We start from the raw sequence: 27,578 nt of genomic DNA on the forward strand, positions 1-27,578 counted from the left end.
AGTCTAGTAGTTGACAGTTTTTGGGTCTCCAGCGGACTGGAGCTAGGCACAGCAAGAACACTCTTCTCAACGTAAAAAACGGGCATTTCATTTTCGTGCTGAGGCAAGTCTAGTATAGTGTGTTTGTGAACTTGGTAGACCGCGCTATGCAACGCTCATTCATATGTAAATCCTTGTGTGCTGTCGAGTTGCGCTGGGAGTGACATCATGCAGCCGACAAATTCGGCCTTCGGAGTACCCAGCTTTGCGAATTTGGACACAAGCAATGTGTACTTCCGCGTAGCACTGTGCGCACTTCTACCTCCCTGATCTGAATGGAAATGAGGGGTGCCGCTTTGACTGGCTGGGAGTCGACTGTGTTCCGTCCCACAACGGTGCACAATGATGCATGACGTTATCTGCGCTAGTCAAGCCAGTTACCAAAAGAAAGAAAACTCTTTGCACAGTTCAACTGCACTTTGCGCTAGACTTGCACTGGAAACGAAAATAGAGCTTTAAGAGTCTCCGTATAAAATAGTAAGAACTGTTGTGTATGGCTTTTATTTTTAATGTGAGCAATATTTTAAATAATGTATAAAAGATCAAGCTGAGTTGATGTGATGAATTATTGTATGGGTGAAACAGCAAGGGGTTTGTTCACACTAAAATGGATTAAACACTGTTCTGTACGTGTGATCCAATATTAAATGTTGTCCCTTGAATTGAGTCCTCGTAATAAAAGTCATATAAAGTTGAAAACAGGCAAAGGAGATGCTAATGCATTGCTATCTTTTATCTGTTATCAACTGACAGTATTAGTCCCGATCCCACATCCCTTTTAGTGTGTATACAATAATTCCATAAACCTTACTTTGTCTTTCACTTAGTTTCTGCTCTCAAATCTATTTATGCATTAAATGAAAGGGAACAGTGAACCATATTTTGTGAGTGGAGTTTCCTGAAAAATTTAATAAGAAAACAGATATTGATGGATTACAGGCCTTCTCATCTGAGACATTTTCAGTATGACATATCACAAAGGCCTTTTACAGTGCTGCTTTCTTCTTTCTTTTCACTTTCCCTCTCTTGCTTCTCTTCTCTCATTTGTCCTCTGGCTTTTCTCCGTCTCATCTCATGAGCCTTGGCTTTCAATTGTAAGAGGTTACAGGAGGATAGCCCGACTGGGCACCATTGATTATCTTTTATCAATGTTTATATGCATTTGCAACATGACAATTCTGAGCTGTTGGCTTGCAGATGCATCCTATGATGCCAATGTGAATGTACATGCAGGTATTGTGCTATATATATATACATGTATGCTGGCTGCACAGCACTGTGTTTGTGTATCTCTGTGCATAGCCCTGCACTGTCCAAGGCAACCTGAGCCAATAGTTATGCATCAGAGACCCCAAGTAGTGGTCCCACTGATCGTTAGCAGGACCTCTGTCTTCAAGGTTAAACAGGACTTTGGGAGCTGGGTGAATAAAGACGCGCAGCTCTAAATCTGAAAACAAGTGTGGAGTCTGGCAGTCGAGGCTATCGAGGATCTGATATCCTCACCAGTGTAAGGAGAAGGAGCCTAATCCTCCATACATAATAGATAACCAAATCCTCTAAAACACAGAGACGCAGGCTTCCTACACCCCAGAGGCCCTCATAGTGCTAACTGATCAGACATAACCCCCTTCCTCCACCCCCTATACCTCCATCTTCATTAATACTTACTTAGATCAGAGCTCCCTCACATCAACACAATTGTGACACCTCATGGAAAGCTAGCCTTCGTCAGGAGGACAGGTATGGCTGGCAGGCAAATGCACAGATAATGTCTTGTCAGAGATGATATTACCCTTTCATTGCAAGCTCTTTGCAATTGTCTGTCATACTGATATGAAAACAATCTGAAAGCAGGGAATCGATCTAAGAGAATGATGTTTGCTACTCAGTGGAATGCTTGTATTATAGATAGGATAAACACAAACAGGATGCAACATTTCCATGGGCCTGCGGCAAACAAAATGGGTCGATCTTGTTCCCTTACTTGAAACCTTCTATGTCTAAAGTTCTCATTTTAATTTAACCAACATGAAATTTGAGTTATTTACTTATTTACTATTTACTTTAACTTTTTGACAGCTTCTGTGATCATTACAGACTGTACACAGGAAATGGAGAATCAATCGCAAGCAAGTCTGGCCTAGGCCGTCTGGAGGGGCGGGACAATTCCCGGTGAGCCGCCCTATATTTTGGTCGCAGCAGCCCACACATTCATTATGAAATCAGCCCGTAAATAGAGTATCCACGTCATCTTAAATTGATTGTCTCGTGACATACTGCATGTGCAGGAAACTAATTACCTAATTATGCTGTCAATCAACTGTAACTCCGATGCTCCTTACTTATGGCATTATGTCATAGGGCTATACAGTATAGCACTGACTGCCTGCCTGTTACTAAGGGTGTCATCAAGTCATAATAATTTAATACCAATAGTAGCAAAACTTTAATCCACAAATAGAAACACTGTAAGTACAGTACAGGCCGAAAGTTTGGACACACTTCATGCAATGCATTTTCTTTATTTTCACGACTATTTACATTGTAGATTCTCACTGAATGCATCAAAACTATGAATGACCACATGGAGGGGTATGTTCTTAAAAAAAAAAAGGTGAAATAATTGAAAACATGTTTTATATTCTAGTTTCTTTAAAATAGTCACTATTTGCTCTGATGATTTTTTTTTTGCGCACTCTTTCCCTCGATGAGCTTGAAGAGTAGTCACCTGAAATGGTTTTCCAACAGTAATGAAGGAGTTCCCAGAGGTGAGAATGCCAAGAGTGTAATCAGAGCAAAGGGTGGTTATTTGGAAGAAACTAGAATCTAAAACATATTTTCAGTTATTTCACCTTTTTTTTTTTGTTAACTCTTTGACTGCCAGACGTTTTCAGAAACGGAATGTCGCCAGTGCCAGCCGATTTAAGCATTTTGACTGATCTTTCAAGGTCCACAGAAAATGTTGTGTTTGGACTATGGAAACACACATACTACCAAATGAAAGATTGAACTCTCATCTTTCATCAGAAAAAAAAGTTTGTTTCTACCTTATTCCGTTCTTCAGTAATCAACAATAGAAAATGGTTAGTTTCACCGAAATGCTCTGTTTTGAAACAAAAAACGGAGAAAAAGAGCTTTTTGTGAAACGATGTTATATCATGCACTCTAGTGAATTGTACACTTCTTTTTGTCCATGAATGATGCCACAAACACCTAAACAGTGCTTTACTTCTGTAAAACGCTTTTACCAACAATGAAAAAGTGTTTATAGTTTGCAAAATACGTTTATTTCCATTCAACAGTGTAACAATTTGACAAAACAATTTCGCAAACTATTTACAAATGTGTGCAACTGTGGTACTACTTACAATTATGTGGATGTTTCAAATACAGTTTTTCTTTTTGTAACGCTCTCCTGCGTGCAAGGAGACGGAGCAGGATTCGCACAACAGATTACTTTCACTTTCATTGTCCGTTTCGCGTGCAGACATTACACTTTCTTGACGGCCCTTTTTTCCGGGGAATAAATAGCAAATAGCAGACTGTACCCACTCCTCCGATGAATATGCATTGGACTCGGGGCACTCTTCGTCGTCCGATTGAACGTCCGCCTGAGCGTGGTCGGTTGTGCTCCACGTTTTCCGGTGTCAGCATCGCTAGCCCGTGAACCTTTATAACGTCGTCATAGCCGCCGCGTCAACGCTTCCAACTTCGCCGTCAACCTCGGAGTCACCATCATCATCATCGATGATGATCATCGTCGTCATCAATGTGCTCTTTAGCGTTGAAAATTCCCAACTGTGAGCTGCTTGCAACATTGTCCGCTTCCTCCTCCATCTAGCTCCGCCTAACGTATTCTACTGCCGCGTCAATGCTTCCAACCACGGAGTCACCATCATCATCATCATCGATGATGATCATCGTCGTCATCAATGTGCTCTTTATCGTTGGTCGATGCTTTTCGTCTTTGAAAAAAACGGCTCTAGCGTGAGCTGCTTGCAACCGCCATTATGGCTTCTTCAGCCATTGTCCCCTCAACACTCTAGCCCCGCCTCACGTCTTCTGCTGACGCCCACCTGATCTTGTCAAAAGAGAGTCATCGCTGCCCTCTAGGGGCCAAAAATAGTCATTAGGCTCACTAGACCTGCTTGAAACTTTCAGCACAGCTCTGCAAGGCTTCCGTTTAAAAAAAAAATAAATAAATGGGTGGACGTCTTTTAACGTCTTTGGCGCTCCTCCGTAGGTTTTTGCAGAACGTCATTTAACGTCTTTGGCAGTAAAAGAGTTAAATAATATCTCAACAGGAAGTCAAACTCTTGCTCCACCACTCACTAAGATTTGAAATTGGTGCTCAAAGTGGGCGTTGCCTGGAGGATCGTTGGGTTGCGAATGGGGAGAGGGTTGGGTGCGGTCTGGCTGTGATTGACAGCAGCAAATCACTAAGAAGCCGTTTAAGGAGGCGTGTACGAGAATGAGCCAGTGGGTGTTGGCGGCGACTACGTCACGGTCCACAAGTGACGCAGTCTGTAACATCTCGTGTAATGAGAGGACAAACAGTCAAATTGTGTTTATCTCAGCAAAAAAAAAGTTGATTTTGTGTTGTTACCCTTTAAGTACCGAACTCATAACTGGATGGAGTTTAACCGCCTTAAAATAATGTATAAAGCCCATCATGAAATTTTACCAATTTTCCAAACCTTAAATACAGAACAAAACAAAAAGAACGATGTATTTCAACTCAAGGTGTCAATTTGTGGAACAATCTGGATTTTAAAACCAAATCATCTCAGCCTATTTGTATTTTTGAAAAATGTATAAGCACAATTACTGGAAAAATATATTTAGCACAAGGTCATGCTGTTAAATTTTTTTGTTTAAATGTTACTTCTAAAGCGTCTTGACTGCCGTCATTTATTTTGTGTTGATCTTTTTTTTTTTTTTTAACGAGAATCAGCAATGTAAATAGTAATGAGAATAAAGCAATTAACATATTGAATGAGGTGTGTCTAAACTTTTGGCCTGTACTGTATCTTTAACCTTGCCTGTGTGAAAAATAACACAATAAAAAAGGCAAAACACAATCACAAGTGTTACTAGTAACAGCAACAAAGCATTATGGGAAAGCCTCCTACGATTACCGTTGCTCTCTTCAAGTTAGCGTCAGTCAGGTCAGTAGTGCACCAGAAGTGGTGAGAACAGGTTTCAAAATAAGAGTACAGGAAGTACAGTGTTAGTTGCCTTAATCTTGCTGGTTTAACTTCATTTGGTAAGTGTGTCTTGTTAAGTGTAAAATGTATCATCCCATTTAATGTACATTTGTATTGGTTTCTATTTGTATATTTTTTTAATACCCATTTTATGTTCACATACTTGTTCAAATAAACAATGATCATGCTCTAATTAGAGCATTCAATTGTAAATGACATTTTTGACCAAATGCAATATGAATATTGTTGGTCTTTTTTTTTTTACGTTGATACACAAACAGTAAAATTGTGTATGTTCACGAAAGTGGGCCGGTCTGAGCCCAGAAACTCCAGGGCAGAAAATTAGTCCCAGTCGCAGGATTTGTAACACCTCCTGTATACCACTTCTCAGACAGTCTAATCAGTTATTCAGAGGAGCTTTTCCTGTGGACCAAGTGAGAATGACCCCCGAGACTCCCACGCACCACCAGGGTCTGGCCAAGGGGCAACAATCTGCACCCACCTCCACCTGGAAATGAGGACAGATGGGGGCACCTGAGAGGGGATATGAAGATGCGAGACAGAGGGGGGCCACCATGGGGCAGCCGACCAGAGAGGGTCAGGCCGTAGGCGTCATGTCATGAGACTTGTGATTAGCCACCTCACACAACTTATTACTATGGTCACCATGTCCTCGGCCGATCATGTACATGTGGCTCTCAGTGTGAAAAACACTCTTGACCTCACACTTGGGCAACAGTGAATCTTGCAGAAGGACAACGACCCCAATATCAAAGGTGTGGCTTGTGGACACCTCTGTGAATGTCCTTGAGTGGCCCAGCCAGAGTCCAGACTTCAATCTGATTAAACAACTTTGGAGACTTCTGGAAATGCATGTGCACTGACAGGAAAGGAAAAGTGAAGGTGAAAACCAGTGGCATCATATCCAAAACGACTTCAGGTAGTAATTACATCAATAAAGTAAAGTGAATATATGTATTTAGTCACTCGTCATTATTTCAATGCTCATTTCAAAGAAAAACAAAACAGTCTGTCTTTCATAAACACGTTGATTTGTTCTAATTTTTGAGCATTTCCCTTCTCTGTCAAGAGCATATTCCACAGGGCCATGATAGAGTCATGAAGTGCTACCTCTCCTGGGTTTTTGGCACCATCCGTAACATCTGTAGCTGGGAAGAACTACACTTAGTGCAGGATGTCACCAACAATACTTCCTGGCATAGAATTAGTCACATAGGAATAGAACACTGCTGCTGTTGTTCCAATTAGCAAGTCCCTGCATGACTTGCTTGCCTCTCTTCAGCCCTTCTTTTCGCCCTTTTACATTACCCCATCTTTTCTCGTTATCTCTATTTCTTCCTATCTCAACTCTTTCTTCTTTCTCCCTGTTGTTTTTTTCCCTTTAGTTTTAGCCTTATTGCAGCCTTTGGGGCTCAAACAATTTTAGACAAGAATAATTTAGCAGGTAAAGTTCCAGTCGCAGTGAAAATGAAGCTGAAAGGATATCCTTCTCCTCGTTCTCTCCTCGCTCTGCTTTTCACTACATCAATTTTTCTACCGGTTGGGGCAGGGCTCCCTGGGTAGCTCCCTGTGGGATGCCGGTGTGTTCTGTCAATGTTCTGCCATTAATTTGTCAGACTAATTCTGCGGGCAAACACTACCATGATGTATAAATCCTATCCACAAGGAGCAACGACACGGAGACCAGAGGCCTGCATGGAGACTGATGAGCCACACTGGCATAATTAAGGCCAGTGCATCTCCTGGGACATATACATATACATCCCTCCTTTTGGATCACTCTGACTATTTAGCTCAACATTAAATAGCTGTTTTTTTTCTTCCTCATCATTGTTACCTTTTTGTGTGGAAACAATTTTTTTTTTATTTACAATAAGACTAATTAGTAAAGTGTTGCATGAAGATTTTATGTAGTATTTTTGTATTATTTTTACTCTTTAAATTCAAGTTTGTTTGCTTAATGTGTAGGTTGTTAAAACAGCAAAAAAAATTGTTAAAATTATATTTATAATTTATTAATTATAAAATAAAATGGATTCCCAGCAGCACCTGTCCCCCCATTATTGCTAATGCTACAGTTTTGTACAGCCAGAAGAAGGAGCTTAAAATTATTGAATTAAAATCATAATATTCTCAGTGGTCGGTAACATAGAACCTCCACATCTTAAAATCCAAATTGCACCCTGTATTTGCTCCACTGGATTGCCGTATGCCATAAACACCTTTTTCTGAAACTAAGACTGGGGTACCTTCTGCTCTGCTACTCCACGCCTGTGAAACACCGTCCCAGGCAACATTTGGGGCTCCACAGACCGCTAAAAGTTTTAAAAATGAACTCTAAACCTTTTTTTTAAGATATATTTTTACTAATAAGCTCATTTTAATGGGGTCTGGCTAACTTGGATTTTACTTGTTTTCTTTTCTTTCTCTTAGCACTTTGAGATATGTATGTAAAGTGCATTACAAATAAAACTTCTTCTTACTATTATTATTATTATTATTATTAATAATATCACATTAAATCCTTAACCAGTCCAACATTGATGAAGGATGTAATCTCATCTAATATTAGACGTTAAAATAACTGCTAACGGATGTCGATTCGTTTAGACGTCTAAATATAGATATTGGTAGACATTTATATTTTATACCCAAATTAACCTGTGATCCTTGATGTAGTTCCAGGATGTTATGACAATTCTCATTGTGTTTTGGGATCTTTTAAATAGGTTTCATTAACGCTAATGTCATGCTTATGCTACCACTGGATATAAATACATCTCTTGATAACATTAACCAAACCATTAACCACTTATATCTAAATTAATACAGTACATTTTTCAAACATTATCCATCCATCACAAACATATGACTGTGCAAACAATATATATTGTAATTACTTCACACGTTTAAACAATGTAATACAAAAATATATGTTTACAAAATTAAAATTAACTTATGTTTTTTTTTAATTTGTGAAAAACTAGCACAAATTGTAACATAAAAAAAAAATATATATATATATATTTTTTTTAATATTATTTTTTTATTAATGTAAAAGATTAGAAATCAAAAATATATGTACAGTAATATGCAAAAACTACTATTTTTACAAAATTAAAATAAACTTTTGGTATTTTTTTTTTTAAATAGTGAAAAACTAGCACAAATTGTAACAAAATGTTAGAAAATATATTTGAAAAATTATATAAAACATTACAAATTAAAGAAAATATATATCCAAAAACTTGTGTTAAACAAAACGTGGGGGGTGGAATTACACCAATGGTGGCATGGGCCTTTGAAAGCTCCTGCCACCATTTTGAGATGCAGCCTATCTTAATTTCAAGGCTATTGCTGCGCTGATCATGTCTTCCGTAGCCTATTATTATGTTTTACGAACAGCTTCTGCAAACAAAGAAAAATAAATTGCCAAGTGTGGTTGCTGGCTGTAAGAAAGGTTACTGAACAGTTTTGGTGAAAATGACGAAAAAGTGAAATGTTAGGCCATTTCAGGCCTAGATTTCAGAGCGACTCAAGGCACATAGTTGTCGTATATGTCTTAAAGTATATTAAATGTCTACCACATGCTAAATTAAAAGAAAAGTTATTGACCAGTTTTTGTGAAAATTATGAAAAAGTTCAATTTAAGCGCTTTTGGGCCTAGACTTCAGGCTTTTAGAGCTGTTCAAGGCAGTCAAGCACATTATTAGTGTGAAACTGCCTAAAGTTTGATCTAGATGCCAAATTAGAAAAAAAAATACAATTTTTGAGAAAAAGATGTTTGAAGTCCAAAATTTTTTTTTTTTCAAAAATCAAAAACATTTCTAACAAAATGGCCGCAAAATAGAAAAAAAAACGTTTAATCAAAAATCTGAAAAAAGTTAAGCTATTAGGCGAACATTCTGACTAAATTTTAGGGAAAAAAACATCACTGAAGGAGGTGCGTAATGTTGATGCTTACAGATGGATGGATGGACAATGGACAAAAAGTGTTGCCATTAGTTTATTTGCCCATCAGACCGGTAAGCTAACAGAGTACATGGTTTCATGTTTTTTTTTAAAGACAGTTTTTATGTATTATTATTTTATTTTTTTTTGTAGATAACAGAGTACAATGGAGTCTTCTTGAAGGCCATCTTTCCATGTGGCCCACCACGTGTGTTGAATTTTCTCAGGTGCCTGAGTTTGTCCAGCAGTTTCTTGATTGCAGGCTCCTTCTGGATCCTGTTGACAACAAGCTGAAAGGGTATGGACCACACAGGCTGTCCTTACCCATTTTCCATACTTAATGGTAAGAAAGTGGAACATGTCTTTTCATAAGCATGATTTGAGCACACACACACACACAATACTAAAATGTCAGACCGCATATCACGTTATCCATCTACTGCTACACCAGTACAGTATTTGACTAAGAACAGCTGTCACACACACACACACACACGGCCAAAGATTTTTTTTTAATCACATTTTATATCAGGCTTCAATAAACTGTACTTTTAAGCATTATTATTGGTAATACAACGTTCACTTACTATATATTTAGTTAATTTAATTGCTTTAAAATGTGAAAATGTTTCTGATTAAAGATTGAAAAACAAGAAAAGAAAGAAAGAAAAAGAAGATTTATTTGCCTTCATTAGTACACAGCCAGTACCTGACTAGGGGTCAATTTCACAAAGCATGTTCAACAAACACAGAGACTAACCTTGGACAGCGAGTTTACATACTTTTTGGTTCCAGGACAGCTGATGTGAGGTAGTTATATCAACGCGGAGTAGTTTTACCTTGCGTTGCCACTACACTAAAAAGTCCACATCAATGGAGCCCCGTCGAGTCACCATGGCAACGGGAAAGCGCTGAGCGCGGCGTCACCCTCTGCTTCCGAGTTGTTGTTTTTTGTACCCCTACCAACTGAAAATCTTAATGCGATCATATGGCAAATTTGACTAAGTCTTTAGAAAAAAAGTGCAACACCTCAGCGGCTCCCCATAGAGGAAGGCGGCGTGGGAGAACGTTGCTGCTCGGGTCAATGCGTAAATTTAAATCTAGTCCTTTGCAATCACAATAATATAAACCTGTTGAATTGTAGCTCATTAATTCATTTCATTTAGATGCAATCCTGCGTATTTACGCAAAAACTCGGCGTAATGGCCTTTATGAATGAGGAAATTAAATGTATGTTTGGCTGAAAGGAGGCGGGGACAGAGAAAACCTCAAGATTCATTGTGAAAAACCTGCCATCGACCAGGTTTGATTCATGGACAATGTTGTTATGGTAACTGACTGAGAGCATGAATGACCTTTTTTTTTTATGAAACAGGCTAGCGTTACCTCTTTTCCTCTAGTTTCAGTTACCTCCCTTTCTGAAACGGAAGACGCAGAGTTTCCCAAAGTTTGAGTTGGAGTTTGACCCAAAAAACCTACTTTGTGAAATAGACCCCAGGACTAGGTAATGTTTGTACAGTGGTGATTGTAAGGATGATTCAGAGGCGTGTCATTTTTCATCAACACAGTCAATTTTTTTAAACGGTAATTTCCCGGCAGCTGGGGCATAAAAAAAAAACAGGGAAAAAAAGAGTGAAATAACAAAAATTACTTTCTCGTAAAAATACAGTTCAACGTATCTTAGGGTTTTCATTTCCCAAAAAAAAAGGACACTCAGCCTGACTTCGAGATACCTAATGCTCAAATACAAGATGCCATACATTTAAACTATTTTAACATATGCCTCTTCTGCATGGGTAGAAAATAAAACAAAAAATCATTATTCTCTTTTGAAATCTTACATTTTTTTGCTCCGCAATCTTTTATTTATATTTTTACTTCAAGCAGGGTTCATACCCATCGCCTCCGGTGCAGCAGCTCAACATTTGCCACTAAAGTTCTGCCAGCCACGGTAAACGTTGCAGTGCAAAAACGGAAAAACTCGTCCGGACGCCCGGAAAGAATGTAATAAAGTGAATATCTCCCTGTAAAACAGCCTAATTCCTCACAAAATCAAGCTAGCATTGCCAAACACCATGTAAAGTGAAACAGACAGTTATTCGAAGGACATCCACAAAGCCAATCTTTCGTTTTTTGCACCATTATTTGTGAAAAGTACGAATGATTATTTGTCCCTTACTTTGCTGAAGATCCGGTAGCTAAGGCGTTGCACTGTGTTCGCATAGGAATAATACAACGACGTAAAAAGGCTGCGTAGCGATCTGCCTATTTTTGTAAAGGACTTTTCTACTGGGAAACTGACTACGCATGCGAGAACACACATCGCTACGCGGACAGGGCTGGGAAAAGCACAGAAGCGGTGTGACGTCAGGAGGATAATTTTTGCAGCATTTTTGCCTGCAGGCCAGACGAAGTAATAAGTCATTTTTAATTGATCACCAAATGTTGTCACTTTTAAACCTATAGGCTTTCTGAAATTAAAAGGAATAATTAAAATAAATAGAAGAAGCGTAGTTTCAACTTTCATTTCATCCTGGGTAGGCAGTGCCTTTCTTGCCTATCCTGACCGCACGTCACTAATATATATATATATGATCTGTATTGCAGCTGGTAGCGCTGTGAATTTCTCCAGGTAGGTCATAGGTCATTTTTAATTGAGGTATGAAAATCACCAAATATTGTCACTTTTAAACCTATAGGTAGTGTAGGCTTTCTGAAATGAAATAAATAAATTGAATAAACAGAAAAAGCCAAACGGTTTTAACTTTCCTTTCAGCGTGAGACAGGCAGTGCCTACCTTGCCTGCCCTGAATGCACGTCACTGTTGTACAGGCGGGTTGACTAATAAGTTAACTTGTGTACTTTATCCTCTCCTGCTGCACACCGACCGGTGTGTTGTGGTGACCTAAGGTAGAAAACAATAATAATTTTATAGACATTAATATTTAGACAGGCCGAGATTTACAAAAAACAAAAACAAAAAAACTTCAGTACCATAGGCAAATGACTATTTTAAAGTGATGTAATGGGATAATCAAAGTTCTTATTAGTTCCAAATGTTGATAAAAGGCGACTGTTGATGGGTAAAAAGCTCATTCTGATCATCATTTGCCCACATGGCCAACCAGTGGCCTGAAGTTGAGGGTCCGAAATTGTTATTTTGTCCCATAGCCATATTTGGAGCGCTCCTGTGCACCCACCAAAAGGCTGAGTGACTTGAAAGTAGTACAGTTCCTATATATGATGATAAATCAGTTGAAACCCCATCAACACGAAATATTTCCAAGATACCCACGAAAATTGTCAACAAAATGTATTTAAAATATGCACTTTGGAAAAGTTAATATATCTGCAAATAGTACACTTATGCTTTTTTTAAATGCAGAGTCTGATAGACAGGGTTGGAATATATGTATATAATAATTTACAGGTCTGTACCTACATCGAAACAAAAGATAGGGGCCTCCAAATATAGTTAAAAAAATTGTGTGCGATTCCCAGATCCTAGAAGGGGGTGTTACTTAAACTTTGAAGGGCCATAACTTGAAAACAGTTTGCGCTAGGAGGCTAAAAATGCGGATTCTTTCTGTTTACACTAAAAGGCACCAATGGGAAAAAAATCTGGCAAATTGATGAGGAATGAACTTGTAGTTGTGATGAGCTGCGCTTTCAGACAAACTCCAAGCCACCAACACGAGTCCGCAACCGCTAAGCTTGACACGGTCACTAGTGGAGCACGGAAGTAGTTATTGAATCAAAACGTGCAACGTGATGTTTAATCTTTAACTCATTTGCTCCCAAAAACATATAAAATGTTTCTATTTTAAATATTACCATGCTCCCATAGACGTATTTTTTTAACGTTTTTTTTTATTTATTGCTAGAGCATACAGAAAGCTTTGAACTGAAGAGAATGCTTGAAGCAATGGTAGTTATTACAAAAATGGTCAGCAGGTGGCAGCAGAGTATAAGATATCTATATATATATATATGGGAGTGAATGAGTGAAGAGGCTATAGTCCTTAGTGCAGCCTGCTGATCGCAGAAGAGGAAAAGCGCTTAAGTCTCTGGGAGAATACGCGCACGGCTAGATTTGACAGGGGACACCCTCTTTTAAATGTCGCTCCACCCAGAGTGTGTACATTACATGAAGGTGCGTAATTGACACAATTAAATTGTGGGAGAATCTACACAGCCAACAAAAAGTGCACAGCAATACACCATTTCTAACTTAAGCCCCTTACAGTGCGTAAGGAATTGATGTTGTCAGAGTGTACATGCTTATACAGGAATGTACACTACGTGAGATTAAATATGGTATTTTGATGGAAACTTACATTGAGCACAGCAGGCACACAAGGGCATTGTGTCATCCATGTTGAATATGGCCTTTGTTAGGAATGGGAGCTCTGCTGGCTAGAGCATTGTGACTGCTTTGATAGGTTGGACGTGGTTGTTTTCCAACAATCTTGCGAAACAAACTCTGAAACCCACAGGTGAAGTAGAAAATACAGACACACATAGAAACATATATTTTAGACGCACCTTTAAGAGGATGGCTAGAAAACGGGACTCAACAGGAGTGAAGTTATAAAATTGACAGTCATGCCTTCATCGTACAAACCTCAGACTCAAGCCTGCTGTATTATTCGCTTTAATGTGACCTCCTCCCGTGCAGGCGATTGGTTTCCTCCCAATCCCTGCAGTCATGCACTATTTTTTTCCCCTCACAGCCTTAAACATAGTGTTGTTCTCGCATTTTACACGTGGAACACAACACAACTCAGATTTGGACAGGAATACATCCGGATGTTTACATTTTATATTCTGTTCTCTATAATTCAACCACAATGTATAACTCACATGATATGGTTTAAAACAGTATGACACTTTCATAGGCCAAATGTCCTCTTACGTACGAGGGAGAGGGGTGTTTTTTTTTTTCATTGATAAATTCATCAAAATGTCTATTTTTCATTGTCCGACAAATGGGGGGCAGAGTAAAAACTGTGCTACAGTGTGGCTTTAGCCACAGGTCCTTCTTCTCAACTGGCAGGTAAACGAGCTTACCTTCACCTGTTGAGTAGAAGTACCTGTGGCTCAAGTCAAACGGTTTCAGGGTTTTTACTTTCTGGATTTTTTTCCCACAACCCTGCATTGAAGTATCTCGAGACCAGGCCGAGCGTCCTCTTTTTTTGAAATGAAAATATGGTCATCTTAAGCTTAAATAATGTATGTACCATTCAATTTACTTTTTTTCTGTGTAGTTACCAGGAAGTTTGTTCCCTTCAAAAACAAAACAAAACAATTCACTCCTCAGTCCTCTTCCACTGATGAGAGCCACAAATTTTCGCCTATGTGTAAAAAAAAAAAAAAAAGTAACTCCTGTTGAGTCCTTCAATTTTTGGTAAGGAAACACTGCAGTGAAAGCAGCGGCAACATGTTCTGAGCCTGCTCCAGAATCTCAAGGGAGCAGAGCAGCTCAGTCTAGCTTTGCGAAAATACCTCTTCTTTTTAGGTGGAGCATTTAGCACCTTTGAATTGAATTAACTGTTTTTTGTTTTGTTCTGTTTTTGTTGTAGTTTTTGATTTATTTTTATTTTTTTATAAAACTACTGCAAATGTAGAAAGTTTTGTGCGTAAAAAGTATTTAGTATTTCTGTCATGTTGTTCCACATCTTAAAAACAGGTCCCTTTGATGATTCCCTTGAGTTTGGGAAACTGGAAAAAATAATCGCATTGAGCGGGTAGGTCTATGGTTTGGCCCACACTGAAGAGGAAAACTCATAGATGACAAATGAAGTGCCTATGTGAACATTTTACATCAGTTTTACCTTTCTTGAAGATTTTTGATGATATATTCAACGTGGAGGGGAGAGAAGGAAACTGTGAGTTCTTTCTTAAATTCTATAGTGTTTCTCATCTATCAATGGCTGGCACTAAGAACTTTCTCACATGTTGTAAAATTTTTTTTTTAAATAAGGTTCAACAGAAGATCCTCAGTATGTGCATTTTTTCAAGTCTTGGCATCATAAAGCACTCGCCTGAAATGTGGGGATCTGTCAACAACAGGCTGACGGAAAGACAGAAGTGCCCACCTCTGTTAGTGAAATTGAGTTAGTAAATTGTGCTCTTAATTTGAAGGTTTGACTTTTGACACGATGTCCAAAGCTGATGTTGGCTGAATGTTATAGTGCAGAACATTAGGTTTATTGTTTTGAATTGTTAATAAAAGCTGGCATTGTTTAATATGTCTTGCCATCTGTTGAACCTATTATATACAACTTACGAAAAACTTCAGAAGAACGTGCATATCTTTTCAGGAATGAATAGCTTCAAGTTTTCATGTGAAGCGGTTTTCTCAATACAGGCTCAATATAGTCTACCACAACAGACAGGATGTCAGTTGCAGGCTGTGCAAAGACGCATCAGGGACTGTGCAGCATATCACCGAAAAATGGTGTACGATGCTGGCAGAGAAGGCATACATGGAGCTGCATAACCAGGTAGCAGGAATAGTGTACAAGAATATCTGTAACAAATATGGACCATAGGTATCAAGAAATCAAGATGGCAGGAACAACTAGGCCAAGATCCTGGGGGACTTCCAGATCCAGACTGATAAACTGGTAATAGCCAACCAGCCTGCCATAGTGGTGGTGGATAAACATCAGAAGACAGCAGTCGTAATAGATGTAGCAATTCCAAAGAGGGGTGGGAACCTCTGGGTACCTCACGATACGATAAGAGGCACAAGGCTCACAATAAGGATTATCTCACAATATGACGATACAGTAATTAACGATATATTGGTCAGGATCTAAATCCACGATTATCTACGATATAACTGTTCCAATTAAAAAAAATCTTATTTTTGTACCGAAATACAATATTAAAGCTGGTGTTTTCTTCACAGTGCAAATATTTGAAACAGATACAAGTGTCTTCTTAACAGAGACAACTTTACTATCACAACATTCTGGAAACAAATGTGTGTTTCTTAAATACAATTGTTATGCAACATGTCAGTCACATACCTATTTGGTTCATTTTATAAACTGTGACAATTTCTGTGTGACTGTGTACTATAAAATGCAACTCTACTGCAAGGCCTATTCCTGCAAATTGTTTTTAAAATAATATTGTGTGCTTCAAAAAGTATTTTTTTAAAACATTAAATGCAGGTTTTAAAACTTGAACACCAACCTTACAAAAAACATTTTTCAAAGAAAGTTATGCAAAACTAAGTCACTTGCTGGAAAAAACTGTCCATATTACACAGGTAAACTCATTTCTTAGGAAGGAGTACATAATTATTTGAGTTCCCAACCACTGATGAAATGCGCGGGGTGATGGTAATAAACAAGAATGTGGCCCTTGACGTCCATCCACCAGCTAAGACCTACTCGTTCTGACGACTCAAGTGTATTAGCTACTTGAGCCCTGGTCTCCTCATACAAAGTTGGAATAGTTTTTCTCAGTTACATGTTTTTAACTGGGTATTTTTAGCGTGTCTCCAGAGTGTGCATCAAATAGTGAAAACCATCATTTTCGACTACGCTATACACAAATATACACAGAGATGCTGTGCCTGATCGACGTTGCCCTGGGAAAATAAAAAGGGAATTTTGCTTTAAGTAGAGAACCCACGCGGGGCTGGCCGGGAGGCAAGTTAACAGGCAAGCCACAGCTTTTTGGCTTACCACTAACTCTGGGTGATGCCGCTGCAAGTGGCTGTGCATATTCGTCAAATTTCCAGTGTACCTTTTGTTGGACAATTCTTGCTTGCTTGCGTTTTCTTCGCCAGAATACTTCCGCCCATTTCTTGGCCGCTCTTTTAAGACAAGTGGGGGCAATAACCCCTAAGATGGTTGGATGGCTCAGGAACAACATCTGACATCTCCGTGCAGAAGAGCGCAATACTGGGAACAGCTAAGATTCTGTGCAAACCCCCCAAGCACTCGGGTCTCGGGTAGAGGACCCGAGCTTGAAGTTGATATCGCTCAGGTGTGCGAGAAAAACTAAATATATCACTGATTCCTAAGACTTGGTAGAGAACATGTCCTATTAGATAGTCTAGTTTATATATATATTTTTAAACATATTAACAATATACGCACTCCAGGGAGCGGTTCCAATGATGATCATATTCAGGCTCTCAAAATGTCGGCTCCAAGTGGACAAAATGCAAAAACTAGGGATGTTCAATACCACTTTTTTTTCCCAGACCAATACCAGTAAGAGTATTCAACTCTTGAGTCGTGTCAATTTTGTCCTAAAAACAATGACAGATCATTTTAAAGGAAGACTAGTATTCCAGTATGATATTTGTTCTTAAGTTTGATTAAAATTAATTAAGGGTAATTTTCAATGCTTCTTATTTCTAGTTCCTAAAACGGTCGCTACCTTGAAATAAGAGTGATATTGGCCCAATATCATCCCTGGTATCTGTACTTGCCCATCCCTAGTTAAAAATTATACAAAGCATTTGTGGATACACTTGAACTAATTTCCTTATGTTAGAGTGCCAAGTCTCAAACAATATATAATGTCTACTTGTTGCTGCATAGTTCAAATTAAGTGAGTAGATAAAGTAAATACATGTGAGTGTTAGTGAAACAAATGGTTAGGATTTCCAATTGTAATGTGTGTGTGCGTGGTGGTGGTGGTGGGGGGGGGGGGTGAACAACAGCAAAACTATTATTAATGGTAGACAGTGTATTTAAAAAAAACATTAAAGCATGCATGATTAGATAAAGAGGGAAAGGTCACAGCAGGTTGATGCATCTGTCTCATTAGCTTCTTTATTTGTGTCCTTTCGTTTACCCTTCATTAGCCTGCATGTTTTATCCTCTTTTTCTTCTTCCCGAAATCTCTCCATTCATTAGGCCTGCCGCTCTCCATTATTCCCTCTCGGCATGTTGTTTCTGACTATTATGGCTTCCACTAGTGTGTCTGTCTTTCTCAAATGTCACCGGAATTTCTACACTACATACTACTTTTGACACGAGCGCTATGTGCGGTAGACAGGGCATAGGGATTAATTTGCTGTGTGCGTGCACCTCAGCGTCAGAGACTGTGACTGAGGCTGGAGCTGACAGCAGAGATTGTGTGTGTGTGTGTGTGTGGGGGGGGACATTTGGTCGTGTGTGTGTTGGGGCAGTGCTCTCTGGAACGTCTGCTGCTGCTGCTGCTGCACTTGTCACATGTACAACTAACAGTGGGAGGATCAGGTGTGGCTGTAGCCTTGTAAGCATCGAGGAGACAGATGCGTACGCAGGGTGGGGTTGGGGATGGTTCATATGCTTGGTAGCCATAAATGATCCTTGTACGAAGTGTGGCGAGTAACAACTGTAATGTAGTAAGAGTCAAAATTAAAAGTAATGTTTTCAGACTTTTTAAAATGCCAGTTACATAAATCAGTCGTAAACTATTTCAAAAGCATTTTTAATGCTTTAAAGCCAAACGTATCATATTAAATACAAGACATTTTGAGCTCTCTATTTCATAAAATTAATATTTTTTTCCCCCCATTAATTAAAATCGTGACGTATATGATTTGACACATGCATTGCACGGATAATCCATTAGAGGGCAGTATCACCCAGCTGAAGGCTTTTTCAGCGACCTTGCAAGATCGCCTCAATTGAAAAAGGAGAGACACCTATACTATTCATAGTGGGAAATGTTCTTTCTGATTCTTGGAAATATTAATGTGTGTGATATGTCCGTTTATTATTATATTTTTGACGGTTATAAATGTACGAATTTAAAGCATTGTGACTGTATGTATCAAATATGACACAAATCAAAAGTCATATGTGGAAGTTGATTAAAATAATGTTTGTTCAAAAGGACCAATAAATGATCTATTTATAAAGAATCTGAATTATCTCTCATATATTTCATTGTGTAGACTTTATAGTAGGGCTGGGCAATATATCGAAAAAATATCTAGCGCGATATTGGCACATGCAATATTCATACCACAAAGACATGCAAAGTTTCATATGGAATTGTTTGCTTTTGTCTGAATTTGACCAGTCAGACGCATACTTAAATGTTCATCACTATCCAATAGTTCAACATGATCTAGGGTAATTATAATTACAATTAGTTAACTAAGAATACATTGACCTTGCTTATTTTTCCACATGATTTTTTTAAATTATTTCTTTTGATAATAAAAATGTTCTTTCTTTTGGTACATGTTAAATATTGCAATAATATCTATCACAATATTTAACAACTATATCACATATGTTTTTCCAATATCATGCTGCCCTACTATATAGGGTTAAAAAGATAGATGCGACTTTTTATTTTTTTATTTTAGCGTCTTATCATGCACTACTGCGCCCATGTTCCCTTATATAGTGACGACTTATTTCCATCACTGAACTTATTGATTTTCCTGTCTGCAAACATAGATATATGTCTTGTAATGTAGCAGCTTTATTTGGCATGGAATTACTCTCCATAATCGCTGCTACTCCGGGAAATCTGAAAATATATTGGAGTGAAGCTGACATCCTAAACGGCTATTAACTTCCTCCATAAATGGACCTCTCCCATTATGGACATACATAGAACAAAGTTATTGTGACTCTTCTGTGATGCATTGTAGTGAGGACAAGTTTCCTGTTGCAGTGCAGTTCACAGTTGGTTCTATAACAGTTCAAACTAGGTTTAAGTGCTACTTTAAGGTAAACGTCACTGTGCTGCAGTGAACCTGACAGTTTAGATAGCATCAATGAAATAAATGCCTGTTATTTTTATTCAAGCCCCAGTACAGACCACGTTATAAAGTCTGAAGAGGTGTCTTGCTTCACATGTAGCACTAAGGTGCTCCTGTTTGCAAAACAACAGAACTCCCAAAGTGTGTCAGGACCTTCGTTGCTTACTGGTGTGCCATGACATTGTTCTGATCTTTAAATGGGTGCCTTGTCTTAATAAAGGTTGGTCAAGTTAACTCGGAGAAGGCAAAACAACTTGTGGGGTGGGATTGGTGGAGGGGGCGTTAACAGTGCTCAGGGGCACTTCCAACAAAAAGAGGGCAATCATGCTCAAAAATGAAATAGCCCTGCTCTCTATTGTAACTTTGTATTTTTGTACATAAATTAGGGGTGTCAGGTGATAAAACATTTTTTTATCATAATTAATTGCATGACTTCAATAGTTAACTCACAAATTATTAATTTTATATCTGTTCTAAATCTACAATAAAATGTACAGCTAAATATTTTTTTCTAGGTTTTCATACTCTTAACATAAAAGTAGAAAAATGTTAAATAGAAATAGCTGCATCTTGTAGTCAGTGATGATTTAATTTAATAATTCATAAAATTGAGTTAAAAAAAAAGAAGATGTAATGTACTGTAAAACCTGAGTGTGAAACTGATTTTTGTTGAGGTAATTTTCCAGCCACTCGATGGCATAATTGCATTTGTAAGACAATAGTGACAGCTCAGTGCATTTTTCTTTTCATATTAAGAGCTACCTAATCTTTAACATGAAGTAACTTGTGAAATTTTGCACATTTTTTAAATTGTAAAATATAACCTGACCCCAATCTCCACACATATATGCATTATTATTAAACTTATTACTGCTAAATTTTGATGTGAATGTGTCTGCTGCGTTGCAACTGGAACTCCACCAGTACAGACTTTCTAAGTAAGGGTTAATCAATTAATTTAAAAAAGTTACTGGCATTAAAGGAACTTTAAATTAACTCAAAATGAACGCACTAATTTTGACACCCCTAATATAAACACTCTGGTTCCCAACTTGCATGTCTTGTCTGTGTTTGGGTCCTAATTCCACACCTCACATGACAGATGGGTTACTACATGTCATTGTGCTAAAAGCCCCCCGACCTATTCCTAAAAACTTATAACAACACCATTAACATTGCGAAGCCTTAACAGAGAACTGCAACGTGCTGTGTGGTACAGTGGCTAACAATTAAAATTTTATTGTCGTTCAGTATTTCAAAACAATGAGGTAAATAAAAAACAAAACAGTAAAGAAAAAACCTCTAGCAATGCATAACTAAAACCACTCCAAATAACGGACTAAAATCGTAACACTATTGTGCTCTTCCACTGAAACTTCATTTTCCATTGGTGTAAAAATGAAACTAACGACCACATTTGTCTAACTACCTCTGATTTTAAACTTAACCATTACATGATGCACCCAACACAGTACGCGCATCAATACAGGCTACTGTGGCAAGAATAAAGTCATCTGGGGGAGTGTCTGTGAAAGTTTAGGAGGGTATGGAGTTGGCAGTAATGAGAAAGTCTGAGATAAATAATGGATTGCCTTCATTCACATTATAGAGGAAATGACGGTAATGGTGCTTGCTGGGTGAAAGACCTCCATCAAACACATTAACACTCAGGACAAAGACGGAGAGGAAACGGGGACAGGGAACGGAGTGAAGGAGGAACGTGAAAGTAGATGACTTGGAAGCAAAGAATAGACGAATACATCCTGTTTCATGAGATTTAGCATTGAATAAAGTGAGGAAGGAAATGAACTATTTTGAGGATACAGGATTGATTGATGCACCTGGGAGCGATATTACCTCTGTGACTAATAAGAGACGGAAGGTTTCTCGCTGCCATCCCAGCATCTTCCTTCAGCGAGACTACTCTACTTTCACTCTCTCTCCCTCTCCACTGTGCTCTCTCAGGGCATTAGAAAGAGAATGGTCTGAATGTGAGCCTACAATAGTGGAGATAAATGGGATTTGAAACGCATGCTATAAGGAGTGGCAGTCATTAGACAGTAAGTGAGCCAAACGAGTTGTTAGGACATGAGCAGCGCTAGTTGTTAGGAAAGGATGAAGTGAGGGAAAGATGGAGAGATGAAGGGAAGTAAGGAGGCCACTGGCTGTTTGTTGGAGGACTAAGTGCTGGATAATGAGATCAGACTGACATGACCCGGTCCCAGAGCCGAGAGAGACAGCTTCGCCATTACACTTCTCGATTTGCCTCGGCAATATATCTTTCGACCTCATTCCCTTTGTCTTACACATACTTTGTCTTTCTCTTTGTGTTACTCCCATTATGTAACAACAAAGACTACAACTGCATCAGCAAAGGTCATGTGAGCTCTAAAATGGATCAAACTTTTATTCTTTTTTTATGATGCATAAAACACAGGGTGAGGACACTGTGGTATTGTTGTAAATAATGTTACAATTGGGTGTGACTTTAAATCACCTACTGCAGGGAATTTGTGGAAATGATAAACTCACCTCGACACAGTGCTTGCGCTACTGCTACCGTTATTGTCCAGAAGTAATATTTTTTCTATTATACGTATACCCACACTAAGGACAAATAGAACTCCATAATAATGTACTTGGTAAGCAAAGTAATAAAGCAATAAAATAGAATGTAAAGCATTAAACAGTTGTGTACTGTGATTAAATGCCTCTATAACAATCTTATATACAGGGGTGCACATACAAATTTTGGTGTGGTTCCCAGATGAGCACCAGAGGTTGTTGTCTAGGGCTATTTTCCCCCCCAGAAACACCAACCTCATAGAAGAACTTAAACGGCCTGTCCACAGTCTTTGCAGCCTTTAGGAAGTCAAACTAAAATGTTTATTTTGATGTGCATGTGTGTCAGCAGTGCAAGCAAACAAGAGCAGTGACTTGACTTCTGTGTTGCCAACTTAAATATATTGTCTCTCTGTCTGTCTGTCTGTCTATCTATCTATCTAGAGAATCCTTGACATCCACAGTTGTTGTGTCTGGAAAGTGGCAAAATTGTATATTGCAGAGTTTTTTTTTTCTATGTTAGTTCGACAATGTCTGTGGAATGCCGTCAATCTTGATATAACAGTTTATGTCAGTGTTTTTTGAATAAGTTAACTGCCAGTGAGACTTTTTCTTTTAAGGGTATTTTATGAGCGTTGCATAATGGTCCATTGATTTGCAATGTTGTCTTACAAGATCGCACAGGCCAAAAACATGTTGGTTAGGTTCACTGAAGACTCTTAAGTGTTCAGTGGTGTTAATGGTAATGATTGTCTGTCTTCCTGTGATTGACAGGCCATGAGTACAGCGTATCCCGCCTCCTAGTCTACGTTAGCCGGGATAGGCTCCCGCTCCTCAAAAGAATAACAAGATGGATGGATAGATAAATGGTGTATTATGTTAAGACGAATGAATTGTGAACTCATGATTTGTATTTTGGCCCAAATCAGATATGTTGGAAAGGGAAAACCATAGCAGATGCGGGCCATTTATTCAGAAGATGATTTTCCCAGCTACCACAGCCGCTCTTATTCAAAATAAGTCCAGGTGGCCATTGTTTTTGCCAAAGCCAGAGTGGTTGTTCTTTGAGAAGTGAATGTCCATTATTGGCAGTTTGACTGACACAAAGCTGGTTGCACATAGCCATCACAAGCCAGAGATTGTTTAGCAGCTTGGAGGTGAATTCGGAATGCTTGAGTCGGAATGCTTGCCTTGGGAAGTTATGATTTGGGATCACTACAATGGCTTGCAAGCATAGGAAAATTATTACATATCATTATGTATGTAGGCCTATATATTGGTTAGGCCAGGCACAATTTACAAATAATGCAATAGCTAGGTGACAGCCAAAGGCAGGAATTTTCGTGATACAATCCCCGGCTAGAGAAGCTGTCTCATGTCTGGTGGGGAATGAGCCTAAAATGGTGCGAGGTCGAGAAGTTTAGACTGGACATAGTTGGGCTTGCTTCGACTCACAGCTTAATCTCTGGTACCTTTATGCTTGGGAGAGTTTGGACTATATTCTTGTGTATTCCACTATATTGTCACTTTGCCATAATTTTACACGTCACTGTAGTTACATTATAATTCAATAAACTAGTTCTATCACTTTGCAAAATCATTTTGCTAATCATAAATATCCCTGCACTATTGCACACATAAATGACAATAAATGATTCTCTGTATTTTGTATTGCAAGCGAGTGACACCAACAACCAATGACAAATTGCTTGTTTTAGCACACTTGGGGCAATTCTAATTCAGATTTGTTTGTGTTTTACACTGATTGTTACTATTTCCATTTTTTTTAACCGCTTATTCCTCTAAATGGTCGCAGGGTGCTGTAGCCTATCCCAGCTGGGCAGTAGGCGGGGTGCACCCTGAACTGGGTGCCAGCCAATCGCAGGGCTCATCGTTGCCAGTAATCTTTATTCATTGTCACAATTATTTAACCATGTTCCAATGTTAACACCAGTTTTTATTTACTTTTTTTCCTTCCAGTTGTTCACAGTTCATGTGTTTTTGCTACATCGTTTGTTTGTCAAGCTTACGTTAATCACATGAATGAATGGTTGGACCCCAAAGCAAACACAACAGACTTAAGCCTCTTCTACTTCTTAGGGCTCTTGCGAGGGGGACAGAGTGCTCACCTGATGTGTTGAGCCAACCAGGTGAACCAATTTCTTCCAATGCATCCTCCATGTTGTATGAGGTCAACCGCAATGATGTTGACCAATCAGGTGCTTGGCCTGCCTCACAGTCACCTCCTTCATGCAACCTTTGAGTCGAACTGGAGAATGGCGCTCAGGAAGCTCTACTTAGGGCTAGCGCCTCTTGAAGGTGAAACAGCTCATCACAACTGCAGTCATTCTAATAGTGACTAAAGATGGGAAATCCAGGTCCAGAAAGTACTAAAAACCCTGCCACAATTTGACTTTAGCTCTAGGTGCTAGCTAGCTAGCCCTGGCATGTTTTTTACTTTCTGGACCTGAGTCAGAGGTGGGCGCGTCAATTAATTTTGAGCGTCCGTCATTCAGAAATCGCCAACAGTCGGGACATCCTTTCCTTCATCGTCAATCAGTCATGATGCAAAAAATACATAAAGACAGTTTTTGAGTGAAAAATAGGCCATCATGGCTGTGGCCTTTAAGACCCACAATCCCTCTCCATATCTGGTTAAACTATGCCCACCTCTGGTTTATGCTCCACCCACTCAGAGTACAGGCACATTTAGATGAGTGAACAGATACAGGTAGCGGAGTATTCACTCATTCTTACAAAAAACAAAATAACAAGTGACAAAAAAATTTACCCAAAATATAACAGGACACTGACAGACTTAATAAAAATTGTGAGAATCAAAAATCAGACAGCCTTAAGATTTCTGTGAAATGTCATGTAACTAAAAAGCTACAGGGGCCCCACTGAAACATTTCCTGTTGTCAATCCAAGCAGTGGAGACTGTTTGGTGATTATACAACAAAACATACAACTCGGGATTTGTCAAACTGTCTGTTTTGAGGACCCCAGCTGAGATTCATTATTCATTTCTCTCTCTCACACACACACACACACACATACAACCACACATATAAAAAAGTCATAGATAAAATGCATAAAGAATGTGTCTCCCAGCATCCTTTGTTTCAATATGAAAGACTTTTGAGAACATGGCCAACACGTGGAATACTCGTGATTTTGGGCTTAGCTGTGAATCATAATGAGGAAGACACCCGCTGTGTCTCCTGAATTCTATTACACACAGCAGGTGCGTCATCATCACACAGGTCTTGTGCCTTATCTTGCATGAAGTATAAACAGCACACAACACAACACACACAAAAAGAGCACCCTTTTTGTTTTCTGCAATCTGTACGGCCAAAAGTGTTTGTCTTAGGCTGAGGTGCACTTATGCACATGTAATTGCCGTCTTTTCATTAAATGGTTTGCCTTGTCTAAAATTAATGGTGCATTTCACTAGGATTGAAAAGAATGTGCTTATATAGGCAAGTGTGAGTACACAGGCCCATACACACCAACACACAGGGACACAACAACTCTTACAACACAAGACTGAAGACTCTTCAGGTGGCGTCCCCAACCTTCGCTCTGCAGACCGATACCACATCTGCACTTGTAATATCTGTTGTTTAGTTTGCTAATGAGGCAATGCAATCCTCAAACCTGCCTTGCAACATTGAGACAAAGCACCTTGCATTAAAAGACAAGAATGTTTTACTCACACTATTACAACTATGATAGAGATACCTTGAGGCACAGTTAAAGAAGGCTATAGCAGCATATTGAGTATTTTGGTTCCTTTTTTTCCTGCATTGCTTTACTTGTTGAGACAATGTGTAAAATGTAAATTAAAATAAAATACAATGTTTAAAAACCTATATTCATGTCAACCCTATAACACCAAACGTATCATATTAAATACTGTACAAGTCATTTTGAGCCCTCTATTTCATGAGCGTAATCTTTTTTTCCCCCATTAAAACCCTGACGTATATGATCTGACACATGCATTGCATGGATAATCCATAAAAGGGCAGTATCACCCAGCTGATGGCAGAGCCTTTGATAGAGAGTTTGGCCAACTCGGTTTCAGCACCGTTAACAACATGGCATCCATATGTCATGTGACCTGCAGTTGACCAATCGCAGCATACGGCAACTGAAACCGAGTTGGCCATACTCTCTATCAACTACTCTGGCTGATGGCTTTTCCAGCGACCTTGCAATATTGCCCCAATAGGGCAGTTTACAATTACGCCCAAACTACTAAATATACATTACGTCTTAAACCTCTGCTGCTTTGGTGTGCTGCTATGTGACTGGTGTTGTGGCCAGGATCGAATGAACGGAGTTTCCACAGCATGTTCAATTAAACGGCAGTGATTTATACGATAAATGTCACTGAAGACACCTATATGTGCTCGCTACATTTGGTCGTGGAAATGGGCCAGCATCTGAAAATCCAGAACCAATCAATTTCAGGTATGTTTATCGTCTGCTTTCTCAGTGTTAGCCTTGCTAGCTGCATGCTATAACATGCTAGCCACTATACATCATCGTGTAAATGCACCAAAAATACCTTGAGTTTACCAACGGAGGCCACTGCTGCTTAGATGTGAAAATGAATATAAAGTATCAGCGCTATAAAACCCTATGCCTACAACAACATGCTAGTTGATCAGTGTCACTAAGATGTGAGCGAACACTGTATCACCACGCCACTTTAACAAACATAACTAGACAAAAGCAACACCCCAAAGGTAGGCTTAAAAGCTTCAAATAACAATCGTGACATTAATGTGTTTCGTTTTCATGAAAATTTGCAACAAACACGATATTAGCAGTCATCTACAGTAGAGTGTCAGCAATGGTCATACAATAAACCTGACCTTTCTACGAAAACAGCTTTCTTTCTGCCCACTTTGAGGTCCCCGCATGTCAACCACTGTTTAAGCTGTTCCAAAGTGTGTTTGTGGATTGAACCATTTTGAAATTTCACGCCTGGGATGTCGTTTTCTTCCAAATTGATATGTACACGTGTGTCCTACTCTGTTATTTTG

Source organism: Vanacampus margaritifer, chromosome 10 (assembly GCF_051991255.1).
Source record: "Vanacampus margaritifer isolate UIUO_Vmar chromosome 10, RoL_Vmar_1.0, whole genome shotgun sequence".
Taxonomy (NCBI): Eukaryota; Metazoa; Chordata; class Actinopteri; order Syngnathiformes; family Syngnathidae; genus Vanacampus; species Vanacampus margaritifer.